Here is an 18,210-nt window from a genome sequence, read left to right on the forward strand (position 1 = left end):
ATGTGGGAAATTAAGGAGATGGGACCTGGATAAACTGAAAGAACCAGAGGTTGTACAGAGTTTCAGGGAGAGCATAAGGGAACAATTGACAGGAATAGGGGAAAGAAATACAGTAGAAGAAGAATGGGTAGCTCTGAGGGATGTAGTAGTGAAGGTAGCAGAGGATAAAGTAGGTACAAGGACGAGGGCTGCTAGAAATCCTTGGGTGACAGAAGAAATATTGAATTTAATTGATGAAAGGAGAAAATATAAAAATGCAGTAAATGAAGCAGGCAAAAAGGAATACAAACGTCTCAAAAACGAGATCGACAGGAAGTGCAAAATGGCTAAACAGGGATGGCTAGAGGACAAATGTAAGGATGTAGAAGCTTATCTCACTAGGGGTAAGATAGATACTGCCTACAGGAAAATTAAAGAGACCTTTGGAGAGAAGAGAACCACGTGTATGAATATCAAGAGCTCAGATGGCAACCCAGTTCTAAGCAAAGAAGGGAAGGCAGAAAGGTGGAAGGAGTATATAGAAGGTTTATACAAGGGCAATGTACTTGAGGACAATATTATGGAAGAGGATGTAGATGAAGACGAAATGGGAGATACGATACTGCGTGAAGAGTTTGACAGAGCACTGAAAGACCTGAGTCGAAACAAGGCCCCCGGAGTAGACAACATTCCATTAGAACTACTGACGGTCTTGGGACAACCAGTCCTGACAAAACTCTACCAGCTGGTGAGCAAGATGTATGAGACAGGCGAAATACCCTCAGACTTCAAGAAGAATATAATAATTCCAATCCCAAAGAAAGCAGGTGCTGACAGATGTGAAAATTACCGAACTATCAGTTTAATAAGCCACGGCTGCAAAATACTAACGCGAATTCTTTACAGACAAATGGGAAAACTGGTAGATGCAGACCTCGGGGAAGATCAGTTTGGATTCCGTCGAAATGTTGGAACACGTGAGGCAATACTGACCTTACGACTTATCTTAGAAGAAAGATTAAGAAAAGGCAAACCTACGTTTCTAGCATTTGTAGACTTAGAGAAAGCTTTTGACAATGTTGACTGGAATACTCTTTTTCAAATTCTAAAGGTGGCAGGGGTAAAATACAGGGAGCGAAAGGCTATTTATAATTTGTACAGAAACCAGATGGCAGTCATAAGAGTCGAGGGGCATGAAAGGGAAGCAGTGGTTGGGAAAAGAGTGAGACAGGGTTGTAGCCTCTCCCCGATGTTATTCAATCTGTATATTGAGCAAGCAGTAAAGGAAACAAAAGAAAAATTTGGAATAGGTATTAAAATTCATGGAGACGAAGTAAAAACTTTGAGGTTCGCCGATGCCATTGTAATTCTGTCAGAGACGGCAAAGGACTTGGAAGAGCAGTTGAACGGAATGGACAGTGTCTTGAAAGCCGGATATAAGATGAACATTAACAAAAGCAAAACGAGGATAATGGAATGTAGTCAAATTAAATCGGGTGATGCTGAGGGAATTAGATTAGGAAATGAGACACTTAAAGTAGTAAAGGAGTTTTGCTATTTAGGAAGTAAAATAACTGATGATGGTCGAAGTAGAGAGGATATAAAATGTAGACTGGCAATGGCAAGGAAAGCGTTTCTGAAGAAGAGAAATTTGTTAACATCGAATATAGATTTATGTATCAGGAAGTCGTTTCTGAAAGTATTTGTTTGGAGTGTAGCCATGTATGGAAGTGAAACATGGACGATAACTAGTTTGGACAAGAAGAGAATAGAAGCTTTCGAAATGTGGTGCTACAGAAGAATACTGAAGATAAGGTGGATAGAGCACGTAACTAATGGGGAGGTATTGAATAGGATTGGGGAGAAGAGAAGTCTGTGGCACAACTTGACTAGAAGAAGGGATCGGTTGGTAGGACATGTTTTGAGGCATCAAGGGATCACAAATTTAGCATTGGAGGGCAGCGTGGAGGGTAAAAATCGTAGAGGGAGACCGAGAGATGAGTACACTAAGCAGATTCAGAAAGATGTAGGTTGCAGTCGGTACTGGGAGATGAAGAAGCTTGCACAGGATAGAGTAGCATGGAGAGCTGCATCAAACCAGTCTCAGGACTGAAGACAACAACAACAACAAAGTCATCAGATGACCAAAACGAATTTTAAAATGATTTGTGGTGCAAAAAGTAGCAATTGACCCTGAGTAAATAAAAGTATGACGTCATTCACTTGAGTACTAAAAGAAATCCGCAAAATTCTACAACTGACATCAGCTCTACAACTGTATTACCTGAGAAATCAAATCGTTTATTTTCTTTTTGAACAGAAATAAATAAAGTGAAATGAAACTACAAATTTCTTCTCTCTTTATGGCTAATATTTTTTTCCTGGAAAATGAAACATGGAAAAGGAAGTCTAAATATTTAAATACGCTTCCACAAAAAAGTGAAATACACAAAAGGAGAAGAGGAAATTAAATTGAAATTCATTGGTTGACAGAGGATTTGATGTTATTTTAGTGATTACAAAATCTACACAAATTTACAAAGAATTTGGCTGTATGATTCCATTTACCAGTATGATGTTGCATCCCCTCTAGTCAGGGTACATCCACTGATTCAGTTTGGAATGGTGTCATGAAGCCATTGTATCTTCCATTAAGCCAAGCTGGCCCACAACTATAGAAGCTAATCTTTGGTCCTCGATATCTTGGATACAGGTACTCAGACAAAGTTGACATCCATGCTGATCTCATTCATGTTCTATCAGGAACAGGTCTGGGGTTCTTGCTGGCTGCGAGAGTACCTCAACATCACACTTGCTGTCCATAGAGATACATGCCACTTAAGACAAACACTGATCTTTTGAAAAATAGCATCATGTTACTGTGAGATATGAGAGGCCACGTGTCGCCACTATCAATTGATTGCAGACCGAGCGCCGCCACACGGCAGATCTAGAAAGACTTCCTAGCACTCGCCCCAGTTGTACAGCCGACTTTGCTAGCGATGGTTCACTGAAAAATTACGCTCTCATTTGCCGAGACGATAGTTAGCATAGCCTTCAGCTACGTTATTTGCTACGACCTAGCAAGGCGCCAGTATCCGTACTATTGATATTGTGAATCATGTACCATAAAGAGCGACGTTCTCCATTAATGGATTAAAGTTAAGTATTCCACTAGCTACGTACGTTTTTCTCAATTCTAATTCCCTTGTCATGTTCCAGACCTCACGCCAGCCTGCGTGAGCTGAGACGCGTGCATTTCGGCCTCCTTTACTACACGGTTGGCTCTCCTGCCAACCACAACATTGGCGACGAGAGTAGCAGTGTTCTTATCGATATTGTGCAATGGCTTCGCCACAATCTCCAGATGTACTGTCCGAATTTTATCGCTTACAGAATCAGCAGACGCAGGACTTACTGGATGCCCTTGGACAGCTCGTCCAGGGTCAGCGTGCGATGCAAAACGATGCGGCAGCAGCCGCTCCATCGCTAACGCAGCCACAACACGCTGTTGCACCCACTTTTCGATGCTGCACTGGAAAGCTGGACGGAGTGGTCACGCCAATTTGGATTCCATCTCTCCGCCTACAGAATTCAAGGTAACGAGCAGCAGCCTTCCCTCCTTTCATCCGTAGGTGTGACCACGTACCGTGTGATAGTCAAATTATTTCCCCGACGCGACGTCGCAACTCTGTCCTACGAAGAAATTTTGTCTGCATTAGATGCATATTTCAAAGAATCAATCAATGTAGTTGCCAAACGGTATACCTTCTTTCGCGCAAAACGTACGGCAGGTCAGACTAATAGAGAGTGGGTTGCAACCTTGCAAGGCCTTACTAGGGATTGTGCTTTTGAGTGTCAGTGTGGAGTCCCTTATTCAGATACTATGGTACGTGATGCAATTGCACAGAACGTTTCTGATGTTCGTATAAGGGAACAGATTTTGAAACTAGTAAAACCCTCACTTCAACAAGTGATGGACATATTGCATAGGCAGGACATACTTGACTTTGCTCAGGAATCATTTGAAACTTCGCCAGCAGTGTGTCAGGTTAACCGGCCCGCCGGGCGAGCTGCACGGAGCAGTAAACAGCCCGCGCGCCCGGCCACGCCGCTGCCGCCAGGCTCTCAGCCACGTGTGCCGCGCCAGCAAGCAAATGCAGTGATCAAATCATGCCCGCAGTGTGCTACTAAACATTCGCATGAGAATTGTCCGTCACGCCAAGCTATTTGCTTTTATTGTAATAAAAAGGACATGTTCAGAGTGTTTGCCAGAAAAAGCTCAGATCGGAAGCTCAAAACCGTTCCAGGCCCTTTGCTTCGCGCTGGAATCGGAATCGAACCAAGGATACTCAGGCTCGCGAAACTTCGCCCATGGAAATTCATGTAGTTCATTCCACTCCGCGCCGTGCCACTCTCTCTAACAGTGTCTGTGTTCGTCCCAAAAACAGTGTGCGTCGACATCGCCGGAACTCCCGTCAAGTCGCAAATGATTATGTACCAGTGTCAATTCACGTTGCACGAGACAGTAGCTCTTGTCGTCAGCAGGACAATAAACTTTTTGTAGACTTGGACATTAACGGCAAAGTGATACCATTCCAGCTCGATACCGGAGCTGCAGTTTCACTGATCAATCAAGACACTTACAAACTGCTGGGCACACCTCCGTTGTGTGCCGCAAATGTTACTTTAAATAGCTACTCTGGTCAACGTATCCCTGTGTTAGGACAGTGCAACCTTCTTGCAACATACAAAGGACAAACAAAACTTGTGTCATTTTACGTCCTTCGTTCTTCTTCTGCAGTGAACTTGTTTGGTTTCGATTTATTTCAGTTGTTTAACTTGTCTATAGTAAATCAGGTCCTATCAGTGAACCAGACTGTGCCTTCAGACAGTGTTTCTCGTCTATGTGAAGAATTTGCAGACATTTTTGCACCGGGCCTCGGTTGCGCTAAGAACTATAAAGCACATTTGGAACTGACAGTACACGCGCAACCGAAATTTTTCTGAGCGCGCAATGTTCCCCACGCATTGCGTGATGAGGTCGCAAAAACATTACACGAATTGGAATCACAAGGTGTAATTGAACGTGTGCAGGCTTCTCTCTGGGCATCACCCTTAGTAATTTTGCCAAAACCTTCCGGAAAGTTAAGACTTTGTGTGGACTTCAAGGCAACAGTGAATCCACAGCTGAACTGAGCTTACATGTGGGATGGTAGTTCCCTAGACTCACTGCTACTAGCCTCCAACCACACAGAGTGTCACAGGAAGTGCTTTACTTGTTCCTGGATGGTTCACGTACACATGAATGTATTATGATGCAGTTGGTGCATAATACAGTGATCCTTACTTGTGATGGTTGGATATGGTTGATCGAATCCTTTGTGGCAACTGCACCTGCCCAAACATTCCTATGGTGTCCAACTTTCGATCGCTGATACATCTGTATACCCCACAAATAAGGATATTGCACAGTTTGACCAACCATCCAAATGAACATATATAATAAGACTCTTTCCTAACTCTGTCGGGTGATGAAAATGCTGCCTGATACGAGTACATAGAATCTCATGTTCCTCAAAGTGATCGCTCAACATCTGAAACTATTCACACTTTTTATATACACTGTCAGACCTGGTAACAGAACTAAACATGAACAATGCTGCTCCACTGCAACAGCCATCCTCTCTGTCACAGAATTTCGACTCAAATCATTTACATGCTCCATGATTGTGTGCACATGTTCAAAACTAGAGGAACATGCCTCAGAGTCCTCTAAGTGCTTCAGTTTTTGTGGAAGTCAGTGTAGATATTATCTAGGGTTGAATTAACAAAGTCAGATACAATGGAGGACTGGCCATTATGTGGAAACCTTGTTTACTTTTTGTACATGATACACTGCACAGACAACAGTCATTTGGGAGTGACCAAAAGCAAAAGAAAAAAAAAAACCATATACATGCACGCAGTTATATTTTCAACAGCACTTGGAACATATTGCTGTGTGTTTTTGTTTACCTCTTAGGTCTGAAGATGGACATTGTCAGAATGAGATAGGATACAAATTTCAAATCTTGAGTATATGCCTGTCTACTACTTAGTGTTTCAGCTATATGATCATTGATATGACATTGGTATAGATTACTAGGACACTTATAGCATATTAGTTGGAGAATGCCTGGTATGACCAGAGGTATTATTGGATCTGAAAGCTGTCCCAAACTTGATTTCCACAATTTTAACAAGAAAATGTCATACCAGAAACGGTTTACATAAGCACAAATTTCATTTAAGATTTGCAATTGTCTTCTTGGCCATTATGTTCACATAAATACTCAAATTGAAGATTTTTATGGCCGAACTACATGTCCATTTATTAATTTGCTGTCAATATGACAATCATTTTCGACACAGTTATTGTTTTTGTTTATAGATATATACTGAGATATAAGGCTGTACTAACTGTACTCCATTTACCAGTAAAAAAGAACATCAGACATTAATATAAAAAGTGTAAATTAGAAAGTACCAGTTTTTAGTTATAAAAGCGAACTTAAATCTATATACACTAGCAGTTTTATAATGAAAAATTAGTCTTTCAAATCTTGCCTTGAATACATCATTTCTCTTTTGATAAATACTTCATTTTCTTCTTTAAGGTATTTACAGTATTGTGGTCAACAGCTTCTTTATTACTTGTAATTTTTTAAAAGTTTTCCTATCCAGTGTACTTTATGTTCTGTGTTCAGTTTCACAAAGATTATTGCAAGCAGAATGTACATAGGATAGATAGTATTTCATATTTTCTGAAATTTTCTCTGTGTGACTGTCTTGTTGACCTTAACTACCATTCTTACAGCCTTTTTTGTAGTCTACAAAGCATGTCTGTATAGACTTCTGGAGCTCCAAACCAAAGTTCTATACCATATTGAAGATGCAGATTTATCAATCCAAAATATGGCCACCTTAAGTTGGCATGGTTCAGGAAGAGTGAGTAAATCCCAATTTAGTGTTCCATACCTCAACTGATTTGGGTTTACCCACCCAGTCAGATTTGCCTACCTTCCCCATAACGTAATAAAGTTTGTACAGAACCCTCAGTGTATGAGTCGTTCTTGAACTTACCCAGATTTTTTAATGCATGAAGCTGAAAAGGTTTTACTTAAGATATATATAATAGAAATAACAAACTGGTACTAGTACACAAAAAAGATTTAAATCCATTATGTGAATTTGAAATAATATGCGGAAGCTCAGCAAATGTTAAGAAGGTATTTATCATTCATAAAAAGTTTATTCATATAATTATCTATGAGGAATTCAGAACAAGCTACAGATCAAATCTAAAATCTCTAAACACTTTTAACAATCAGTTTTGATAAAATTATACAGAAAGAAATTATTCATAAACTGAAAAACTTAATACACTGTAAACCTTTTATTATATTGCAACTTGTTCTACACATAGGGTACACTAAACAGTACACTAAGCTATGTAAATGTCAATGTACACTCAAAATCTCAAGGCCTATATGTAATGAATAGAACATGTATCAATTGTAATACATACAACTGAGTAAATATATAAATATAAATATCCATAAACATGTAAATACTGACTTTCTTGCACAGACAGACAGATGTTCATATGCAGTTACATCCAAAAATTTATGTTTATTTGTATTCCTGAATGCCAATGAAGTTGTAAATGGAGTAACTTTTATATTTAGATTATATAACAAGAAAAGCATTGTCACTGCCTTCTGTCTATTTACAAGTGCCTCTTCAGTTCACTTCATTTTTACCTAATTAGGATCTGATAACTGCTTTATTAACTGTGTGTGGTAGTTGCACTCGTAAATTACAGGCGACAATCGGTGCACTTTTTATAAAATAGCAGCATCAATCAGCAGCCATCTGAGGATAATTTTTCCAGTGCTCGATTTTCACCATGCAAACATTGCGCACATGCTCTGTGCTCACACCACTACTGCCTATTTCGAAAATATTTGTTTGAGAGCTGTTTGTTCTCAGAAAGGGGAGGATACTAACAATTAGATTAATATGCGGGTATTCTCTTAACAATAATTCTTTGTTTCTAAAGCTGTGATTGTTTATAATACATAATACATACTTCTACAGTCGTTTAACAAAATAAGCACAACATAATAGATTTATTATGTCTTAACACAGTTTAATAAATGTGTGACTTATGTTGTTTGCCATTTCTGCCACGAGGTAGGAGCATGTTATGGTGATTCGTAACGCAACCGTTTTTGCAACCAGATTGTAATGGCAACCAGTAGGTCGCACAGGCATATCTACATTAGGCATATCTCATACAGTGCGTCCTTAAATGCCGGTGGACCACTGCTTCAGTGGTTTTATTATAAAGACGAACAATTTCTGTTAATAAAGATATTAATTAGTGTTTTAATGATACCTGTATCGTTGATACGGAGCTTATTTGCAGTAAGGCAAGTTGCAGTACAAGGTAATTGGTTTCAGCACTGCTTCTACCAGTTTCTCTCTCACTGACCGACATGGCAACATAGTGTCTGGATAGATGATGACCTTGCTATTTAGGGGATAATTATTTTCATGATTTTATTCATTAGTTTCTCTTAGGAGAAATGCCTTTGTATAGTTGTAATCAGGACACACACCGCTTCAATTACATTTAAATACATAACATGAATGAGGTATATTTTAATTCGGTCAAAGTGAAGGCGCTTCACAAATTTTTGTTCTAATCATCAAACTATTTCAAAAGTGTACTAACAATAGCTATATCACAGAAACGCTATTTTACATAATCGTCATATAATTCTGTATAAGCTCAAGATATGTTGCAGATAATGCGCACACCTTTTTGTTGTTACAGTGTATTTGCACATATTGTTAATTTTTGACACCTATGCCATCCACAGCTGACAAAATTCTATGCACACACAGCTGTATATAAAATAATCAAGTAATAACATAAGATTAACACAACCGGGAAATGATCTCATCCTGCTCATATTGTACCTCTATTGTATGTATTTAGTAACATAAATTTCTAATTCGGTTTAGAACTCATTTTTTCAGTTCCTAAAAAGTGTGTGGCAGGATCATAGAAGATTGCCATGCACAGTCAGTCACAGTACCATCATCAGTCGGCCAAGGTTAGAACCTTTAGTGCAGGCCACAGTGCAGCACTGTTAACAGCATTAGCCAACATGAGAGCTTACAGTGTTGACTACAGCACAGTACTGCTAGTTCACACCTGGACCAGCTGATATGAAAACAGGGACTCTAATGATATAATTTGCGAGTGCTGCATTCAGTTCCTGTAGTTTAGTCCCAGTGTGTGCTCAATTTTGGGGCCTCAGCAGGGTTATGTAACAGAGAAAGGTAATATGTGTTCCATCTGCTGCAACTTCACTGGACCAATATATAACAAAACATACACAGATGCCTTTCCCTCTTACCCCCTCCCTGCAGTTCTCTACCCCCTTTTTTCCCTATCCTGCCATACTTTCTCCCCTCCCCTTTTCCAACAATTACTACCCCCACCAATACCCCTCTCCACTTCACCCCCTCTTCTGTCCCAACAGCCACTCCTAGCTGATCGATTACTATGCACCAGTCCTCCATCTCTTTAACACCACAGATCTACCCTCCTCAGTTCTCACTATACAACCTTTTCCTCTTCAACAACGGACTCCCCATCCCACCATGGGTCAGACCAGTTTTAGTGCCAGGTGAAGTGCTTCTTTTAAGTGTCAGTGTTTTGGCGTCATACTTTAAATGTGCTCTTATTGTTCTTTGTTTTGTCTTTTATGATTACTGTTTCCAACTTCAAGTACAAGAAGTAATATCTCTCACACATAAAAAACTTCCATTTTATCTTCACCTCTAAAAAGTTTTAAATTCATTGAAAGTATCGCACCTTCATGTTTCTTGCTTTTTCGTCTCATTTAATTTTTATTGTTAGCTGGCTGAAGAGCAGGTTGACTGCATCGCTGACAGACCACCTCTCAGCCCGAATGGGGCATGGAGGAAATAACAATAGAGAAAAAAGGATGCATGTCAGAGTGTGCTGGTGCATTATGTGTGCTGCCACAGTGTTGTGAATTGAGTGGTCGCCCAAACGACAGGTTGTGTAGTGCCTTCACTGCTCATTTGTGCTGCAGTAAATGCTGCCACTTTAGTGACTGCTTGAGCGATATATTGTTTAATTCTAATAGATGTCACCTGCACATAGGGAATGCTGTTGTTACAGTGGTTGGCTGATCGACGGGGTGTGTTGTTTCTTCTGTGGTCACTTGTGCGATGGAATGTCAGTGACTGCAGCGGTTGCTTGGACTGTGGATTATGCACAGTATTTGTAGTGTTTGCTTGTGTGTCACGGCATATTCTGTGATTAAGTGATCACTCGAGCAGTGGGTAAAGTTTTGTGACAGTATGATCGTTTATGTGACTAGTTTCTTCTACCAACAGAGCTATCAGTAAATGTTAACTTAGCGAGCAACTGTGTCATTTATATGCCAGAAAATGCCTGATATACGTCCTAAGTAAGTGATCTCAAAAGTTCATGAGGGTATTTTTGTTCTGTCATTGATACTACAAAAATGCGTGATTTTTTTCACCAGACGCATTTCGATTTATTGAGGTAAAGCATCATCAGTTGTCTGTAATTAACTTTGATTTGCTTTTAGATCGAAAAGCAGTTCGTTAAGGATACGCTGATTTGTACTTACAGTACAGCTGATTTCTCGCTTACATCGTGAAATGCCGTTTGCTAACACATCGTTGCTTTTCTGCATTACACAGTGACAAGTTTGGTTTAATATTTAGTTGTTCTGCTGCACTATGCATTTCTTACGCTTTTCACAACACACTTTTATAAACACCATTGTGTAGTGGGTAGTTTTTTGTAGTGTTGCCAACATAAACTTTCCACCACTTTGTCTTTGACCTACAACCTTATTTTATTTATTTATTATTGTATGTGTGTAATTCTACTTAATAATGTTTCTGTCTATTTAAATACCGTGTTAGAGTAGGGAAGGAGTAGTGATGGAGGAACTTTTTTTTCGATACATAGGAGTGAGAAACCATGATGAATGGACATTAGTGTATAGCAGTGTGATGGAGTGTAAGTTGCAGGAGAGGGTGTGGGACGAGAAATGAAATGAAATTATGAGTAGGGGAGGGGGGTGGACGTTAAGGGAGAGTGGGAGTGGGTGAAGGATGGAAAAGGCTCTTCTCTTACTCTTTTAATTTCATCAATTATTTTATGTAGAGTTTGGTTTCCAATATGTATTTGATCATTGAGAAACTGTTTATTTTGTGTTAATGCTTTGGATGTGGAAATTTTCTTGGAAAGCTAGGAGGTGTCTCTCTTTATTGATTTTTGTGATATTTATGTCTGTTTCAATATTGCTTGGTCTATGGTGTTCTTGTTTTAGATGATCTGCAAATGATGAATGGTCTGTACCATATTTAAATGCTCTGATGTGTTCTTTATATGTTGTGTTGAAAGTCATGTCAGTCATTCCAGTGTATAGCGTTTCGCAATCTCTGAAACTGAGGTGATAGATACCAGAATGTAGGTATCTGACTGGTTTTGATTTCAGTTTTGGCATGTGCTTCTGCATTGAGTTGTCTGTTTTGTAACCAATTTTAATACCTAGTTTTTTGAAAATGTTACCTACTTTATGTGTTAATTGTTGTGGTAGGTCATTGTATGCCATTTTTTGTTGTAGTGCAAGTAGTATCAGCTAGTGTGGTTTTGTTGGTTTTTCCCTATTTGTCTATTTATTGTTTAGTTTGTCTTCCATTGTTTCTTTGTGTGCATTTTTAATGTTATTTCATTTACAATGGCTAGCTCTTCCTGGTAGCCAGAAGTGTTTAGAGGGATATTGTTCAGCCTGTTTGACATGGACCTGATTGCTGCTTGTCTGTGTCTCTTCAGGTGGTTAGAGGTTGCATTTAAGATAATATCACTTGTGCGTTTTCTGCACATGTCAAATGTGTGTTTATTATTGTCTTTCATTATGGTTATGTCCACAAAGTTTTTCCTTTCTACAGCTCCCTCTAGTACCTTGGAAGTCATTCCCTCATGTCTTAACAGATGTCCTATCACCCAGTTCCTTCTCCTTATCAGTGGTTTCCACATATTCCTTTCCTCTCCGATTCTCCACAGAACCTCCTCATTCCTTACCTTATCTGTCCACCCAATTTTCAACATCCATCTGTAGCACCACATCTCACATGCTTCTATTCTCTTCTGTTCCAGTTTCCCCACAGTCCATATTTCACTACCATATAATGCTGTGCTCCATACATACATTCTAAGAAATTTGTGCCTCAAATTAAGGCCGATGTCTGATATTAGTAGACTTATCTTGCCACTGCTAGTCTGTTCTTTATGTCCTCCTTACTCTGTCCACCACTCGTTATTTTGCTGCCTAGGTAGCAGAATTCCTTAACTTCATTTACTTCGTGACCATCACTCCTAATATTAAGTTCCACGTTGCTCTCATTTCTATTACTTCTCATTACCTTTGTCTTTCTTCGATTTACTCTCAATCCATACTCTGTACTCATTAGACTGTTCATTCCTTTCATCAGATCATGTAATTCTTCTACACTTTCACTCAGGATAGCAATGTCATCAGCGAATTGTATCATTGATATCCTTTCACCTTGAATTTTAATTACACTCCTGAACGATTCTTTTATTTCCATTGTTGCTTCCTAGATGTATAGATTGAACAGTAGGGGTGAAAGACTAAATCTTTGTCCAACATCCTTTTTAATATGAGCACTTCATTCTTGGTTGTCCTCTCTCATTATTCCCTGTTGTCTGTTGTACATATTGTATATGACCCATCTCTCCCTATAGCTTACCCCTATTTTTCTCAGAATTTCGAGCATCTTGCACCATTTTATATTGTCAAACGCTTTTTCCAGGTCGACAAATCCTATGAACGTGTCTTGATTAGTTAATTAGTTTTGCTTCCATTATTAACCGCAACATCAGAATTGCCTCTCACGTGCCTTTACCTTTCCTAAAGCCAAACTGCTCAACATCTAGCGCATCCTGAATTTTCTTTTCCATTCTTCTGTATATTATTATTGTTATCAAGTTGAATGTATAAGCTGTTAAGCTGGTAGTGCGATAATTCTCTCACTTGTCAGCCCTTTCCATCTTCTGAATTGTGTGGATGATTTTTTCCGAAAGTCAGATCGTATGAAGCCAGACCCATACATTCTACACACCAATCTGAATAGTCGTCTTGTTGCCACTTCCCCAAACGATTTTAGAAATTTTGATGAAATGTTATCTATCCTTTCTGCCTATTTGATGTTAAGTCCTCCAAGTTCTGATTCTAATACCGGGTCCCCTTTATCTCTTCTCAATCGTCCCTTGTTTCTTCTGCTATCACATCAGACAATTCTTCTCCCTTGTAGAGGCTTTCAATGTACTCTTTCCACCTACCCACTTTCTCATCTGCATTTAACACTGGAATCCCATTGCACTCTTAAAATTATCACCCTTGCTTTTAATGTCACCAAAGGTTGTTTTGACTTTCCTGTGTGCTGAGTCAGTCCTACTGACAATTATTTCTTTTTCGATTTCTTCACATTTTTCATGCAGCCATTTCGTCTTAGCTTCCCTGCACTTGCTATTTATTTAATTCCTCAGCAACTTGTATTTCCCTATTTCTGATTCTCCCGGAACAATTCTGTACTTCCTCCTTTGATTGATCAATTGAAATATTTCTTCTGTTGCCCATGGTTGCTTTGCAGTAAAGTTCTTTGTACCTATGTTTTCTTTTCTAACTTCTGCTATCGCCGTTTTTAGGGTTGTCCACTCTTCTTCAACTGTACTGCCTGCTGAGCTATTCCTTATTGCCATATCTATAACTTTAGAGAACTTCAAGCATATGTCGTCATTCCTTAGTACTTCTGTATCCCACTTCTTTGCCTATTGATTCATCCTGACTAATGTCTTAAAATTCAACCTACTCTTCATCCTTACTATGTTGTGATCTGAGTCTATATCTGCTCCTCGGTATGCCTAGCAATCTAGTATCTGATTTCGGAATCTCTGTCTGACCATGATGTAATCTAACTGAAATCTCCCTTTATCACCTAGCGTTCTCCAAGTATACCTCCTCCTCTTGTGATTCCTGAAAAGAGTATTCGCTGTTAGTAGCTGAAGTTTATTACAGAACTCAATTAATCTTTCTCCACTCTTATCTGTTATCCCAAGCCCATATTCTCCTGCAAACTTTTCTGCTTATCCCTCCCCTACAACTGCATTCCAGTCCACCATGACGGTTAAATTTTCATCTCCATTTCCATACTGTATTACCCTTTCAATAGCCTTATATGCCTTCTCTATCTCTTCATCTTCAGCTTGCAACATCGTCATGTATACCTGAACTATCATTGTTAGTGTTGGTTTGCTGTCGATTCTGATAAGAATAACTCTACCACTGAACTGTTTACAGTAACACGCTCTCTTCCCTGCCTTCCTATTCATAATGAATCTTACCCCCATTATAACATTTTCTGCTGCTGTTGATATTACGCCGTTCTCACCTGACCAGAAATCCTTGTCTCCTTTCCACTTCTAGATTGAGCCTTTGCATTTCCCTTTTCAGATTTTCTAGTTTCCCTACCGAGTTAAAGCTTCTGACTTTCCACGCCCTGACTTGTAGCGTGTTATTATTTCGTTGAGTATTCAATCTTTTTCTCATGGTAACCTCCCCCTTGGCAGTCCCTCCCAGAGATCCGTATGGGGGACTATGCCGGAATCTTTTCCTAAAAGAGAGATCATCACGACACTTTCTCAATTACAGGCCACATGCTCTGTGGATACACGTTACGTGTCTTTAATGAAGTGGTTTCCATTGCCTTCTGCATCCTCATACCATTGATCTTCGTGGATTCTTCTGCATTTAGGTGCAGTTTCCCTCCCCTAGGACAAGAGAGTGTCCTGAACCTCTGTCCACTCCTCTGTCCTCTATGACAAGGCTGTTGGCAGAATAAGGGTGCCTTCTTATGCTGGAAGTCTTCGACCACCAATGATGATTATTAATCAAAATTTAAGCAGCGGCGGGATTCGAACCAGGGACCGAACACATTTTGATTATAAATCAGAAACCCTACCCCAAGACCACAGGTCCTACTCATTATACTTACAAATATTAAGTTTTCCGTATGATTAATGAAAATTTGGCAAATATTCCTGAAATAGGTGAACCTATGGGTAAACCTTTTTCTTGTATGTAATATTCTTGATTAAATTCAAAATAATTTTGTTGTGATATTAACTGTAATAATTTTATTGTTTCATCTGCGTGTTCATGAGATAGCTGGTTGTGTGTTGTCAGTTTCTCTTCAATTATTTTTATAGTTTCATTAATGGGGATGCAACTGTACATACTTTCTACATCTAAGGAGAGCAGTGTTGCTGTCCTAGGGATTTTAGTGTCTATTATATGTTCTACCAATTGAGAGGTATTTCTGATTGTACTACCATTTTCTAGTTTATAATGCTGGGTAAACTGTGACTGCATTTGTTTTGCTAGTATGTATGTAGGAGATGCACTGAAATTTACTATTGGACAGACTGGATAATTTTCTTTATGGACCTTTGGTCGACATCTCATGATGGAGATTGAGGGTAAAGACAGACACCTCCTCGCTTTCCAAGAAAATTTCCACATCCAAAGCATTAACACAATACAAACAATTGCTCAATGACCAAATAAATATTTGATATTTATAACTGATGAATAAGAGAAGAGACTTTTCCATCCCTCACCAGCTCCCAAGCTTCCTTAACCTCCCCCCCCCCCCCTCCCATGCTTAAAATTTCATTTCACCTCTTTCCCCACATCTTTTCATGTAACTCATACTTCATCACACTGCTATAGACTTAAGTTCATTCATCATGGTTTCTCGCTCCCCTATACTGAAAAAAAAAGTTCCTCCATCATTACTCCTTCTCTGCTCTTATGCAGTATTTAAATACATAGAAACATAGTTAAATAGAGTTATACACATACAATAATAGATAAAGATTGTAGGTCAAAGCTAAACTGGTAGAAAGGATATGTTGACAACACTACGAATTACAACACATACTTAGTAATACGAAAACAAACAGAGTACAATGGTGTTCATAAAACTAAGTTGTGAAAACATAAGAAATGCATAGTGCAGCAGAACAATTAAATATTAGATCAAAATTATCAGTGTCTAAGGCAGAAAAGCAACAATGTGCTACCAGACAACATTTCCTGATGTAAGCAAGAAATCAAATGAAAATCGCTGTAAGTACAAATCAACATATTCTTAATGAACTGTTTCTCGATGCAAAAGCAAACCAAAATGTAAATAATTTATTTACAGATCACTAATGACGCTTTACCCCAATAAAGTGAATTGTGTCCAGCGAAAAAATCACATATTTTTGTGGTGGCAATGACAGAACCAAAATATCCTCAAGAATTGTAAAGCAACTACAGACACTATGGCCATACAAATGAAGAATCTGATCTCAAAAGTGTATTTTTTTAGCTGCTCATCCAATTTTTACTGTTTCTTCATCCAATTTATATCATTTACATCCTGAACTTGATTTGACATTGATGATATTGTACAATTTGTAGGAGAAAATGGGGGCACTTGGAGTGGAGTTTAAGCAAGACTTCAAGCAAAAGACATGAGAATGGTTGACTGGTTCCAAGAGGTAAGAGACAGAAAACAGGAAATAAAAAAGGAGATGAAGTCTAATTTTTCTGATTCAGTGTATCGCAAATGACAATTTAGGTTTCTTCAGAAAGACAATGCAAACAGGTTCTCCTTACAGGTTTGTCTTTAGGAAATAAAGACCCAATCTGATTCACTTAGGCCTGCATCAACACAATTCTAACATCAAAATATTCTTTTTCTGTATTGCATCCATATTCTGGCAGAATTTCACACATAAATTTAATGCATAATTAATGAATAATAAAATGCACTGAAATTTTATTGTGCTGATATATATAGATGCATGTTCAAGACTTGATTCTCAATTTACTCTAGTAATTTTAATTACGTTTCAGACTGTATAGGAAACACTTTAATAGATTCTGTGCAAAACTTCTTTGTCACAAAGAAAATGTCTGTCTCAGTTATTAATTTTAAAAGTAAAGTGAGATGGGTATTTTGTATAAATAATTAGGATATTCCAGGCACTCAAATATCAATTCAATTCCTGTGGAATTTTTTAAATATTTCAATTATATTGTTAAAAATACTCGTTATACAACATGTCATACTGAAAGTCACTGAATTCTGCAAAGCTAAAATTACAAGACATATTTATATGTTTCCTGCTGTGCATTTTGTCAGGACTAAATCATCTTGTATAGGGTATATTTCTTGAAAATTGCTTAAAATATTGCTTCTAATAACAACAAAGATTATTTAGATTGTTGAAGTTTTTACATAGGTAATGGAAACTGTGACTGGAGTGAGACAGTAAAAAAGACAGTGAAACAGAACAAGTGCTTTTGAGTTCTGTTTGGTTTGTGTGAATAAACGAAGATGTTTAAACAAGATAATAAGTTGTTTCAAAAATTTTCATTAAATGAAATCCTCATAACTAGATAAGAAAATGTAAAATTCTAGGTATTCACATCAGAACTTCTGTAGTAATGTTCAACAACCTTTGACACCTCTGATTCAACCAGATAAGTAACAAAGTGTTTTAGCAGCGATTTGGTATCCCAAAACTCAATGTAATTTTGGTTGTGCCATAATATTAAGGAGTAGATACTACAAAAAATCAAAATTTTTGGAACTGAAATATTGTCTTCATTATGATCTATACAAGTGGTGGAGCTGAGATGGGAATTAACACACAGACAATGCAACAAAGTAAAACGAATAAACTACAGAAATATTCTGGGATCATGACCTGAAAATAGAACACAAAATATGGATGTCACAATAATTGGGCATGGTGTTGTGGAACACATTGTTTGTTGCCTTAATTAAGATTAAAATAAATGAGTACATAAGGTTTTCTTTTTGTTCTCCACCTTTAGCAGAGTTTGTAAAGTAAAAGTGTTTTAGGAGAAACAATGCAATTACTTTTTTTGTAGAAACTAAAAGTCTTATCAATATTGCCACATACTGTGCTGCACAATATGCAGTAGCATTATGACGAGTGGC

At 38.3% G+C, this 18,210-nt stretch overlaps 1 protein-coding gene across 1 annotated transcript in view; it reads left to right on the plus strand.

Moving 5' to 3' along the window:
• Window positions 1-17,035, plus strand: part of LOC126272461 (uncharacterized) — a 531,522-nt gene extending 514,487 nt beyond the window's left edge. Inside the window, exon 17 of the mRNA XM_049975356.1 lies at window positions 16,659-17,035. The gene's annotated coding sequence lies outside the window, so the exon portion shown is untranslated. The remainder of the gene's footprint in view (window positions 1-16,658) is intronic.
• Window positions 17,036-18,210: the final 1,175 nt, after the last annotated feature.

Source organism: Schistocerca gregaria, chromosome 1 (assembly GCF_023897955.1).
Source record: "Schistocerca gregaria isolate iqSchGreg1 chromosome 1, iqSchGreg1.2, whole genome shotgun sequence".
NCBI lineage: Eukaryota > Metazoa > Arthropoda > Insecta > Orthoptera > Acrididae > Schistocerca > Schistocerca gregaria.